The 9,587-nt window shown below is 33.6% G+C and overlaps 2 long non-coding RNA genes across 6 annotated transcripts; both read left to right on the forward strand.

Annotated features, from left to right (window-relative positions):
* Window positions 1–1,638: 1,638 nt before the first annotated feature.
* LOC135147816 (uncharacterized) lies at window positions 1,639–2,257 on the forward strand. The gene is made up of 2 exons (XR_010285641.1): window positions 1,639–1,934; window positions 2,117–2,257. It is a non-coding gene; the product is annotated as an uncharacterized LOC135147816 (long non-coding RNA).
* Window positions 2,258–6,477: 4,220 nt separating this feature from the next.
* LOC135147723 (uncharacterized) lies at window positions 6,478–8,984 on the forward strand. Of its 5 annotated transcripts, XR_010285510.1 has the most exons (6): window positions 6,478–6,520; window positions 6,922–6,997; window positions 7,107–7,735; window positions 7,869–7,950; window positions 8,453–8,511; window positions 8,707–8,984. It is a non-coding gene; the product is annotated as an uncharacterized LOC135147723 (long non-coding RNA). The 5 variants fall into 5 exon arrangements; XR_010285509.1 differs by having other exon boundaries at window positions 6,481–6,997; XR_010285511.1 differs by having other exon boundaries at window positions 6,486–7,397; window positions 7,588–7,735.
* The last annotated feature ends 603 nt before the right edge of the window (window positions 8,985–9,587 follow it).

The following is a 9,587-nucleotide window of genomic DNA, read 5'->3' on the forward strand; positions in this document are numbered from 1 at the left end:
ACATGCCTAGTATTGCCTTAAAAATGAGTCAATTATTGGATGTCCTACTGATTTAAGGCACTACTAGGACATTGTTGGAGCACACATGGACATCAATTTAGAACATTGTTGGGTTTTCTCTGAGAAAGCTTCCCAAGCCATGTTTCATAGGCAAAGCCCTACAAACAAAGACACTCTTAATCAAAGCAGGATTGAGAACTGGGAGCAGATGGACACAAACAAAACTTAAATTAACCGAAAAATAAAGACCGGGCATGCCTAATATTTAGTGTTCCCAGTTCAACCTTGTATGCTGGGAAAACAAGTCCCGCACAACATGTAATTACATTTATGAATTCGATCATTACTAGCAGCAATGAAAGTTCTGGTTAGTTCATTGTTGCAGAACAACACTAAAGTTAGTGAACAAAATTAGGAGGATATAATTAGTGCTTTTGTGGAGAGCCTTGAGGCTCCTCTTGTGTATACTAAGAATGAGTTTTATGACTCGGATGGATAAGGCCGGTGCAGCAAACGAGAGTATCATGCATGAAACCTTGCTTAGCCCTATCTCCGGTTATTGCAACCATGCACATGTTTATTTTTTTTGAGACTTTTGCTTGTATAATAAACCACGTCCAAAATGTGTTGGGATTACTTTTAATCTAAACATATATTAGTTTTATTAATTTGTTTTTAGTTTTCAAATAAGCCAGTTGTTTGTGAGACTTAGTCATAAGGTAGTTGTGTTTGTTTAGAGTGTAACAGTAGCACAATAAGCTTGAGATAAGCTGGAATATGTTCTCCTGGTTTTTAGCATTTTAGTTAGTTATAGACCTTATATTTCTGTTAACTCTTAGTTATTCATTAATCAGATTTGTTAGCATTCCATATCAGTAAATCATTTGTTCTGTTTTTCAAATGTGTATTCAGTTTATTCTTAACAATAATAAGACCACGTCCAAAATGTGACAAAACAACTGTTGAATACCAGCTTTCTGCGAACAAAATACACAAAATGATAGCTGTTGCATTTCGTGTTGTTGTGTTTGAGTGTCTATCAGTGGAGGAGAAGGAAGCAGATGGGAATGGTGGTGTGCAACAGCAGTCTGCAGCATCACACTCCTTTAATTTGTTTGTCTTCTGGTGCTTTTTCGTTCTTTCTATGGGAAGACCAGTAGAGAAAAGATACATGCATATGAGTGGGAGTATATGTTTGTTGCTCTCAGCCAACTTCATGTGGCGTGCACTCTCTGCCCATTGTGGCTAGTAGTAACATTTGTCTTACTTTAATGGCTAGACCAGTCATTTTTGAATTTTAAGGGTTAACTTGTATATTGGAGGAAACTTGGATGGCAGATGGAGAAATAAGCCATTGTTCTATTTAATAGTAATGTTGACATCTAATACTCCCCCCCGTCCCGTTCATTTCTATACAATTTTCCTTTTGAGATGTCCCGTCATTTTTATACACTCCAAAAATAATAATTTTTTTTATAATCTATCTATCTATCTATCTATCTATCTAATAGTTTCTGAAGCCTCTTTTGTACACTAACTACCCCATATCAGGTCTTCACCCCTGTTATTGATGGAAATTACAAAAATGCCACCGGTCAAAATACTCGCGTTACATTCCACGCTCGCGAAGAATCTGCCGAAAGTTTGGCATATTGAAAAGAAACTGCAAAGACTACACATGAATTCAAGGAATTCAACTTTGAATGAATTAAATTCGAATAAAAGAAGATATACGTATCTCTCTTTATGTGCTGCTATCACTTCTTTCTTCTTCCCCCAATCTCTCTGTTATGTTTCTCTTTTTTATTCATAGTATTTCTTTTGTATAATCTCTATTTGAACTACAACTCTTCTGATGATTTGTTTGTATTTTAGTTGCAGGTTAAACTTTCATTCATAAAGTGTTCGTTGATTTGCCTGAAAGAAAAGAATGGGTAATTTGTCAATATTTGATCTTTCTTTATGTATGGTTACATTTTGGTTATTAATTTTTTTGCTTTTTAGAGATTTAGTTTGTGAAGGAAGGTGTTTACAATGGAAATCACTGCGCGATGAAAGGAGTTGTAATATAATTTTGTCTATAACCTGTATAATAATTTTTATCTATTTATTGCAGTTGAACTTCATCCTGAAACTGTTTGATGATTTGTTCAAGAGAACAAGATCGATGAATATATCGCTATTTAGGTAACTTTTGTATGTGACTGTGTGGGTTTTGATTAGTAAGTTGATTATGTTGTGTATGCTTATACTTTTATGTTTTGGGTATCTTAGTTTTTAACGATTGATTCATGAAGTTGGGCTTTTTTATGATGGTTGTTACATGAGGTGGGATAGCTATATATTTTTTTTTATATATATATGGTGGTAAACATTCTGTATATTATATAATAAAATTCTTATCTTAGTGCTTATATTTTAGTAGATGACTCTATTCACATGTTTTTGGTTTAGAGAACAATTCGTGGCATTTATTCACTTCTGAAGATATGATTCAGGGTATGGTACTTTCCCACCCAACTCCGATTTGAATGTTGCCTCATTTTTCTTAGCTTAGGCGTTGTCTCTCGCTTTATATTTAGGTTATAAAGCACTTAATCGAAGAAAGATAGCAAGAAATGTTAAGAAAGATGATGGTTTTAGGAAAACAGGGCCATATGATTTTTGTTTGAACAATTCAGAGGCACCAACCAGCTCAGAATTCTCTTCCGACAACTTAACATGTAATAATCTGAGGTCATGTACATAGTTGTTTCATGTAGTGCTGTCAAATATCTAAAATGTTACACATTGTAATGCTATGATCTTTAATTTCTTTTATTTAGATGATATAAACTAACACACTGCATAACCAGTATCTTGCTAAAGCCAATATCCTGCTAAAATTAGTAGTTGTAGACATTATATTCCATAAAGAGATGTAAAGCAAGTCACCTCTAATTTTGTCAAATGCTTAACATGTCTTTCTATTTGATTTGGGACCTACATACCAGTGCATACTTGCCAAGTTCGACTCCTAAAACATTAAAAAGAAGGTAACATTGTCATCTACTATATCTATCTATATTATACTCCCTCCGTCCCACCAGATTCCTTACAGTTTTCTTTTTTGGATGTCCCGTCCAATTTTTTATATTTCAAAACTTTTCAAAAATAGTTAATGGGTCCCATCACTTCCCAACTTTTCCTCCCTTTTCACACTACTTTTACTTCCTTTTCACACTACTTAACTCCACTATCTCCCTTTTATACATTAAAAATCATTGGGTCCCACCACTTCATCCACTTTTTTTTACACTTTTCCACTACTTTATACATAGTATTTCTTAACCTCCATGCCTAAACCAAACGTAAAGAATTGGCTGGGACGAAGGGAGTAGTTGCTACTGCATGTCAGCTTCCTTCAATTCTGTAACCTCAACAGAATTAGGACAAAATTCATACTTGGCTATTCAATTATTTGGGATGTTTAATTCCCCAGTACTTTAATGAGTATACCGCAATATAAGGCTATAGCCTTGTGCACACTACTGGAAGATGGGTAGGAACTAAAACATTTTAAGCATTAAAATTTTCTTTATCTGTTCCTCAGTTCTTTGATCTTCTGTCATACTTGCCCATTGCTAAAGAATATACTAAAACACTTACATTCTTTAAATTTGGAAGATCGACATTGTAAATGTCCCATTTCAATCAGAAGCCTTTGTAGTTGGTGTTCTAGCATATCTCCTGGAGAACACATTACATAAGGAGGACAGTTCAATCAGAAAGGACATAGAGTACTTTTATAGTCCACACTGCTGGCTCTAATTTTCGTTAATCATCCTGGAGTATTATGGATTTTAATTGTTGTGCAACAAATCTAAATAATAATATCAAATGACTTATATATATTTTTAATTTTAAAACAGCCCAGCATCGTGGGCAATAAATTCTAGTATACTAGTAAACCTACTACTTTCTTCCACTATCTTCATTCCATAATAATATAAACACTATTATACCCACTACTTTTTTTCATTATCTAAAATCTGTTATTAAATATAAATGGGTCTCGTCATTATACCTACTTTTCATATAACTTTACTCATTTTTTACACTCTTTCTTAGTCTCCGTGTCCACACCCAATGTCTGTAATTGGGTGGGACGGAGGGAGTACAATTCTCGTATTTATAAAGGTGATTTATAGCTAAAACATTAAGTAAAATCTAGACAAACATATAAGATTTAGGGACCGTTTAGATTAGCTCAAAAGAAGTAATTTTTTACTTAAAGTAAAGAAGTGAGTAGAAGTAAGAAGTAAATTAATAATTATAAATTATTAAAATGTTTGGAAAAAAGTAAAAATTGTAAAGAAAAGCTAGCATTTACTACTGTTATTTGACAATGTAAACAATGAGTTAAATTGTAGAAGGAGGGTTGAATATATATAATCTACAAAATTTTCACAAACTTTTGTTTACAACTTGTTGTACTCAAACACAAGAGCAAATGAAAATTAAACAGAAATTTAAAGAACAGGGTTGAAAGGCATATATTTAGCCTATTTGTAATTAAAGAGGTACCAACTAAACTCTGATAAGAAAGCAAGGTAAATAGCAAGTACTGTTGAAGGAATCCGTACGAAGAACGTCAAGTGATTTAATGAAATTATATGTCTGAAGAATTTCAGGATGCTGCTGCACACCACTGGAAGAAGTTCATTAATATGTTCAAGCCTCAATGTACAAATAATCTTTTGTAGCACGTCCAGAAGTCCAGAAGGTATAAAGTTTTAATACTTTATTTATTCAGAAGATTCCATACTATTGTTACTAATGAAGAAGAACTAGGAAGACAAAGACTCGACGAACAAGCCACGTCTCAAATGTTTATTTGATAAAGAATATTTAATTCAGCTAGATACAGATGAACCAGACAGTACATTTGTGTGTCAGCTACTCAGATTAAGTGTTCTGCATTAACTATAAGTGGCCGTTCAATCAAGATGAAGATCTACAACGTTCAACAAAGCCTGGAGTCCCTGCTGCTGAAGGAATATAATTTTATAAATATTTATTTAATTATTTCACTTATCAAAATAATTAAATTGGTTGTATAATTTATTTATTAAATTAATTCACCTTCGAATTAATTTAATTTATGAATTTATATAATTAATATAATTAAGTGAGTAATTATCAAGTATTTATATAATTATTTAAACTAATTTTAAGGTTTAAAAGGGTCGGTATGAGATTATCAAGGAATGTCATACCGTGTCCTCCTATATGGCATTGGTTGACATGAAAATGTCATTCTGATGGGTTTTATGTTAGGTCCGGAAGCGATTGTAGAAGGGGGGGTTGAATACAATCGTCACAAAATAATCGCGGAATAAATCTGATTGGAATATAATTTTTTAATCAGATTTTAATTAATTAATATAACAATGTTTGAAGTCGTTATATAATTAAATTGGTTCAGTTTTAATGTCCACTAATGTTCATAGAATAAATTCGACATGGTATATTCTAGATTAGTGATTAAAACAACCGGTAACAAAGCACAGTAAAACTATGGATGTAACAATAGCAAGTTTTAGCAAAACTTGAAAGCTTTTACAAGTGCTTGTATTTGTCAAAGTGAATGAACACCTTGGAATGAAGAATGGTGGCCATATTTATAGGCAAAACCATTTGAACTACTAAGACAACTAAGGCTTAGACAATTAAAGAAAGACATGACAAAGTATGGCAAGCTAGGACAAACTAGTAGCTTTGCCATGACAAAACAAGTAAGGGTAAGACAAGAGCAAAGAAGGGAAAGACAACAAAAAGCAAGACAAGGCTAGTTGTCACCAATCATGACATCACATAATCAATCAAAAGGACAAGGAATCTTCCTTGATTGGTACCACTTGATTATGGCATGTGAAAGCATGTGGAAAGACATGGTTGTCTTGTACTTGGTGTGTGCTAGCTTGTCTTTGCAAAGAAAAGAGTTGTCTTGACCATGTGCTTTAATAACAAGGTTAGACAAAGCTTTTCAATGTCTTGGAGTGTCTTTAAAGGAGCTAGACAAAGCATTTCTTTGTCTAACTAGATGTAGAAAGCTTTAAAGTGATTTGTTTAGTAAATAATAAATAGAATATAATCCACTTAATTAAATTAGTTGAGTATATTCATTAAATAAATTAATTCAAGAGTGAATCAATTTACTAAATAAAATATACTACTAATATAATTATATTAGAAGTGAATATATATAATCTATTTAATATTTAATCACTTTCCTTCTTTAACAGAGCTTCTGTCTTCTTTGAAACTTTAATATCTTCGTCTTGAATTGTCAATCAATTGAACTACCACCTTTGTTTGACGTAGAATATTTAATCCTTGTAGCTGATACACAAATGTACTGTCTGGTTCATCTTGTTAGGTCCAAAGTATCGTAGAAGGGGGGGTTGAATACACTACACCATAGATGGCTTTTCCCAACGTTTTAGCCTGCTGTTGCCGTTGCTAATTGTTGCAGTAGGTATATTTGTTCTTCTCTATCACAACAATATTCTAAAATGTTGCCATAGATATTAAGAAATGTTGCCAAAAAATAATATTTATTATTTTATTTATGAGGTGTCACTTTGAGGCCACTCTAATGACATTTTATCTAGTGTCAATTCCGTGATCAAATCTTTGCCTACTTATCCCCCGTTAATTGAATAGTAGCCCGAAAAGTGAAATAATTTTAAAAAATTGTTTTAAGCTTTATTTGTGAAAATAAAAGAATGATTTAAAAATATTATTTTTACAAACATAATATATTCGGGATTTTTAGAATTTTTCTAAATTTGAAAAATATTTATGGACTCCTAAATTCATTTATTTGTTATATATAGCTTTTATATTTGTTAAAACCAGTTTACACTTTACAAGCAGAGTAGTCGGTTCAATTTGGGGATAAAAACAGAGGTTAGGGTTCTCAAACCCATTTGGCCGATCGATTCAATCAGAGGTGAGATTAATTGTGTGCGTGTGTTTATCTCTATATGTATAGTTTGTATGTATAATTGGGGATAATGGTTACTGGTATTCTTTGGCGGCGGTGATGTTTTTGTGTCTAGCGGCGGAGGACGGCTTTAGAGGCGACGCCGTCAGTAATCGGAGGGATTATAGCTGATAGGAGGATCTGGACACGAGAGGCGTCCAGATTTGTTTGATTTCTGGGGTAAATGGTAGTGTGTGGCTGGGGAATTGATATGCGGTCTCGGCTTTACTCTGGCCGGAAGTGTTGCGGCGTGGGGATGAGCAGCGACGGCGTCTACTCGATGACGGGTGGTATACGAAGATGTGGTAAAAGGTGGATTGGATCCCAAGAAGGAACCAAGAATTTCAGGCCAAAGTGTTTATGAGTGGTAAATGATTTCTTAATTTTTGTTCATAGCTTTTGGCATATGGGAGAAGTATGTAAGAAAGACTGTGAATCATTAGTTATTGATTATAAATTTTTTTGAAGAAATAGTTATCACTTGTTTTCTTTTTGATGGTTTTAACTTTTAATTTTTATCTGTTAGACTATATATAATGACTACTTTAATATTACAGATCTCTGAGGAAAATTGCAGTGCTTGTCCTTGATGTTTTGTTACCAGAATGATGGTGTTTTGAGGATATGTAGCTTAATATTTCTTGAGCAATATCCTCTAGTTGAAATAGGCAGGAATAGTAATTTGTATATGATGCTGTGAAGTCGGTATGTATCTTTGTGCTTCACTTATTCATGTAGCTTAGTTAGGCACAAGCTTTGTAGTCATTTTTATACAGATTTCTTAATGGGTAGTAAATTGGTAGCATTATTATTTGTCAATGTATAATGTCATTTGCAGATGACTTAGCACAATGTTGGAGCCTTGGTAGTGCTAAGACCTGGGGAGCAAAATGCAGTTGCTGGAATCGTCACATAAAGAGGTACACGAATTCACAAGCTTATCTTTAAACAATATACTAAAGTTAGTTCCAGAGATGCTAATTTTCTAGGTTTCACTTGATCTTTTTCCATTTACCAACACTTGTAATGCTAATTTACTTTGGTTATGATCTTGTTTGGACTAAGCACTTTCCTTTATATAGGAAGCCTTGAAGAGTTCTTTGTTCTTTTAGACGGATTAGATTCTCAACTTGAAAGCGAAAGAACAGAGTTATAGGAACCATATCTGTTTTTCGATGAATCAGTTGTTCTATTCTAAACTTCTTCAGATATAAAGTATACTCAGGATAGCTTTCTACGTGTCTGTGTTATATGAATTCTCTAGTGCTTTAAAAAATATCATCAGCAATGTAATATAAATGTAATATAAATGCAAAAAAAGATATGCGTTCCACTGATGAGAATATAAATGTAATATGATAGACCTGAGCTTAGTTAGCTCTAAAAATTGCCTGGCTAAGAACTGTTTCATGGCAATGACAGCTATCTTGGATGATAAACTTATTAAGATGAGAGAACAGTTTGTAGCTGGTGTTGACGAGGTACTTGCTGATTCTCAATGCTCATGACAATAGTTGACCAATGTGTCCTGTAAAATGTGATTTCCGCAGTTTCTTTCTTAAATCTATATGTACAATTATGCAATTTCTTTCATAAATCTATATGTACAATCATGTTGGAGCCTTGGTAGTGGTAAGATCTGGGGAGCAAAAACTTTAAAATCTCTTTATTTATAGGATTTGGAGGACAAACTTCACCCGGGAGGTCCATCTGATCCATTGGGACTAGCAGATGACCTTGATCAGGCTGCACTTCTCGAGGTAAAGGAGGTCAAGAAGACTTGCAATGTTTGCGATGCTCGGATTCTTGTTGCTTGGTTAAGTGTTGGCATCAAGTAGTAGTAGGGACTAGGGATGTATATTGTGGATGTTGATTTTGGAATGGAAGGAAATTTATGTATTCAAACTGTACCTTTTAATTTGATAATTTAAAAACTATTGCAGTTAGTATAAAATGTCTTGTAGTTGCTTTATATTTACAGTTGGTATATGTTAGAAATTGTTGCAATTGTGCCGGACCCCGCAGTATAGTAGTGGGACCCACCAAACAGTGGACCTAATATATAGACCCACTGCTTGGTGGGTCCCACATTTTTTTTCAAAATTATGCCTTTTTGGCAACGAAATTTTTGATGTTGCCTTTGGATATAAACTGTTGGCTTTGCAAGCTACGGCAACGCCGAAAATACTAACAGCCAGAAACTGTTGCCATTGAAAATTTTCGGTCTGCTGCAACAGTTTATGGGCTTCTGGCAACGTATTTGTAATGTTGCTGAAAGCCATTTATGGCATAGTGATACGATACTCACTACAATTTAAAATTCTTTCGAATCTTGCGGATAAATAAATTGCAGTCCTGTAATGGATTTCGTGTTCCGGATATTTATTGGGTCTGTTTCTGAGGATATGAAAATATTAAACAAACACACAATATTTTCCAAGGTATATCTGTATATTGATAAATACCTCGAAGGTGCTACAAATCCAAACCCGAAGGTTGGCTACAATGACCACTCCTCTAAATATTACAAGCCCTATCCACTACAAATATTTACGGT

This window comes from Daucus carota, chromosome 7 (genome assembly GCF_001625215.2).
Source record: "Daucus carota subsp. sativus chromosome 7, DH1 v3.0, whole genome shotgun sequence".
Classification (NCBI taxonomy): domain Eukaryota; kingdom Viridiplantae; phylum Streptophyta; class Magnoliopsida; order Apiales; family Apiaceae; genus Daucus; species Daucus carota.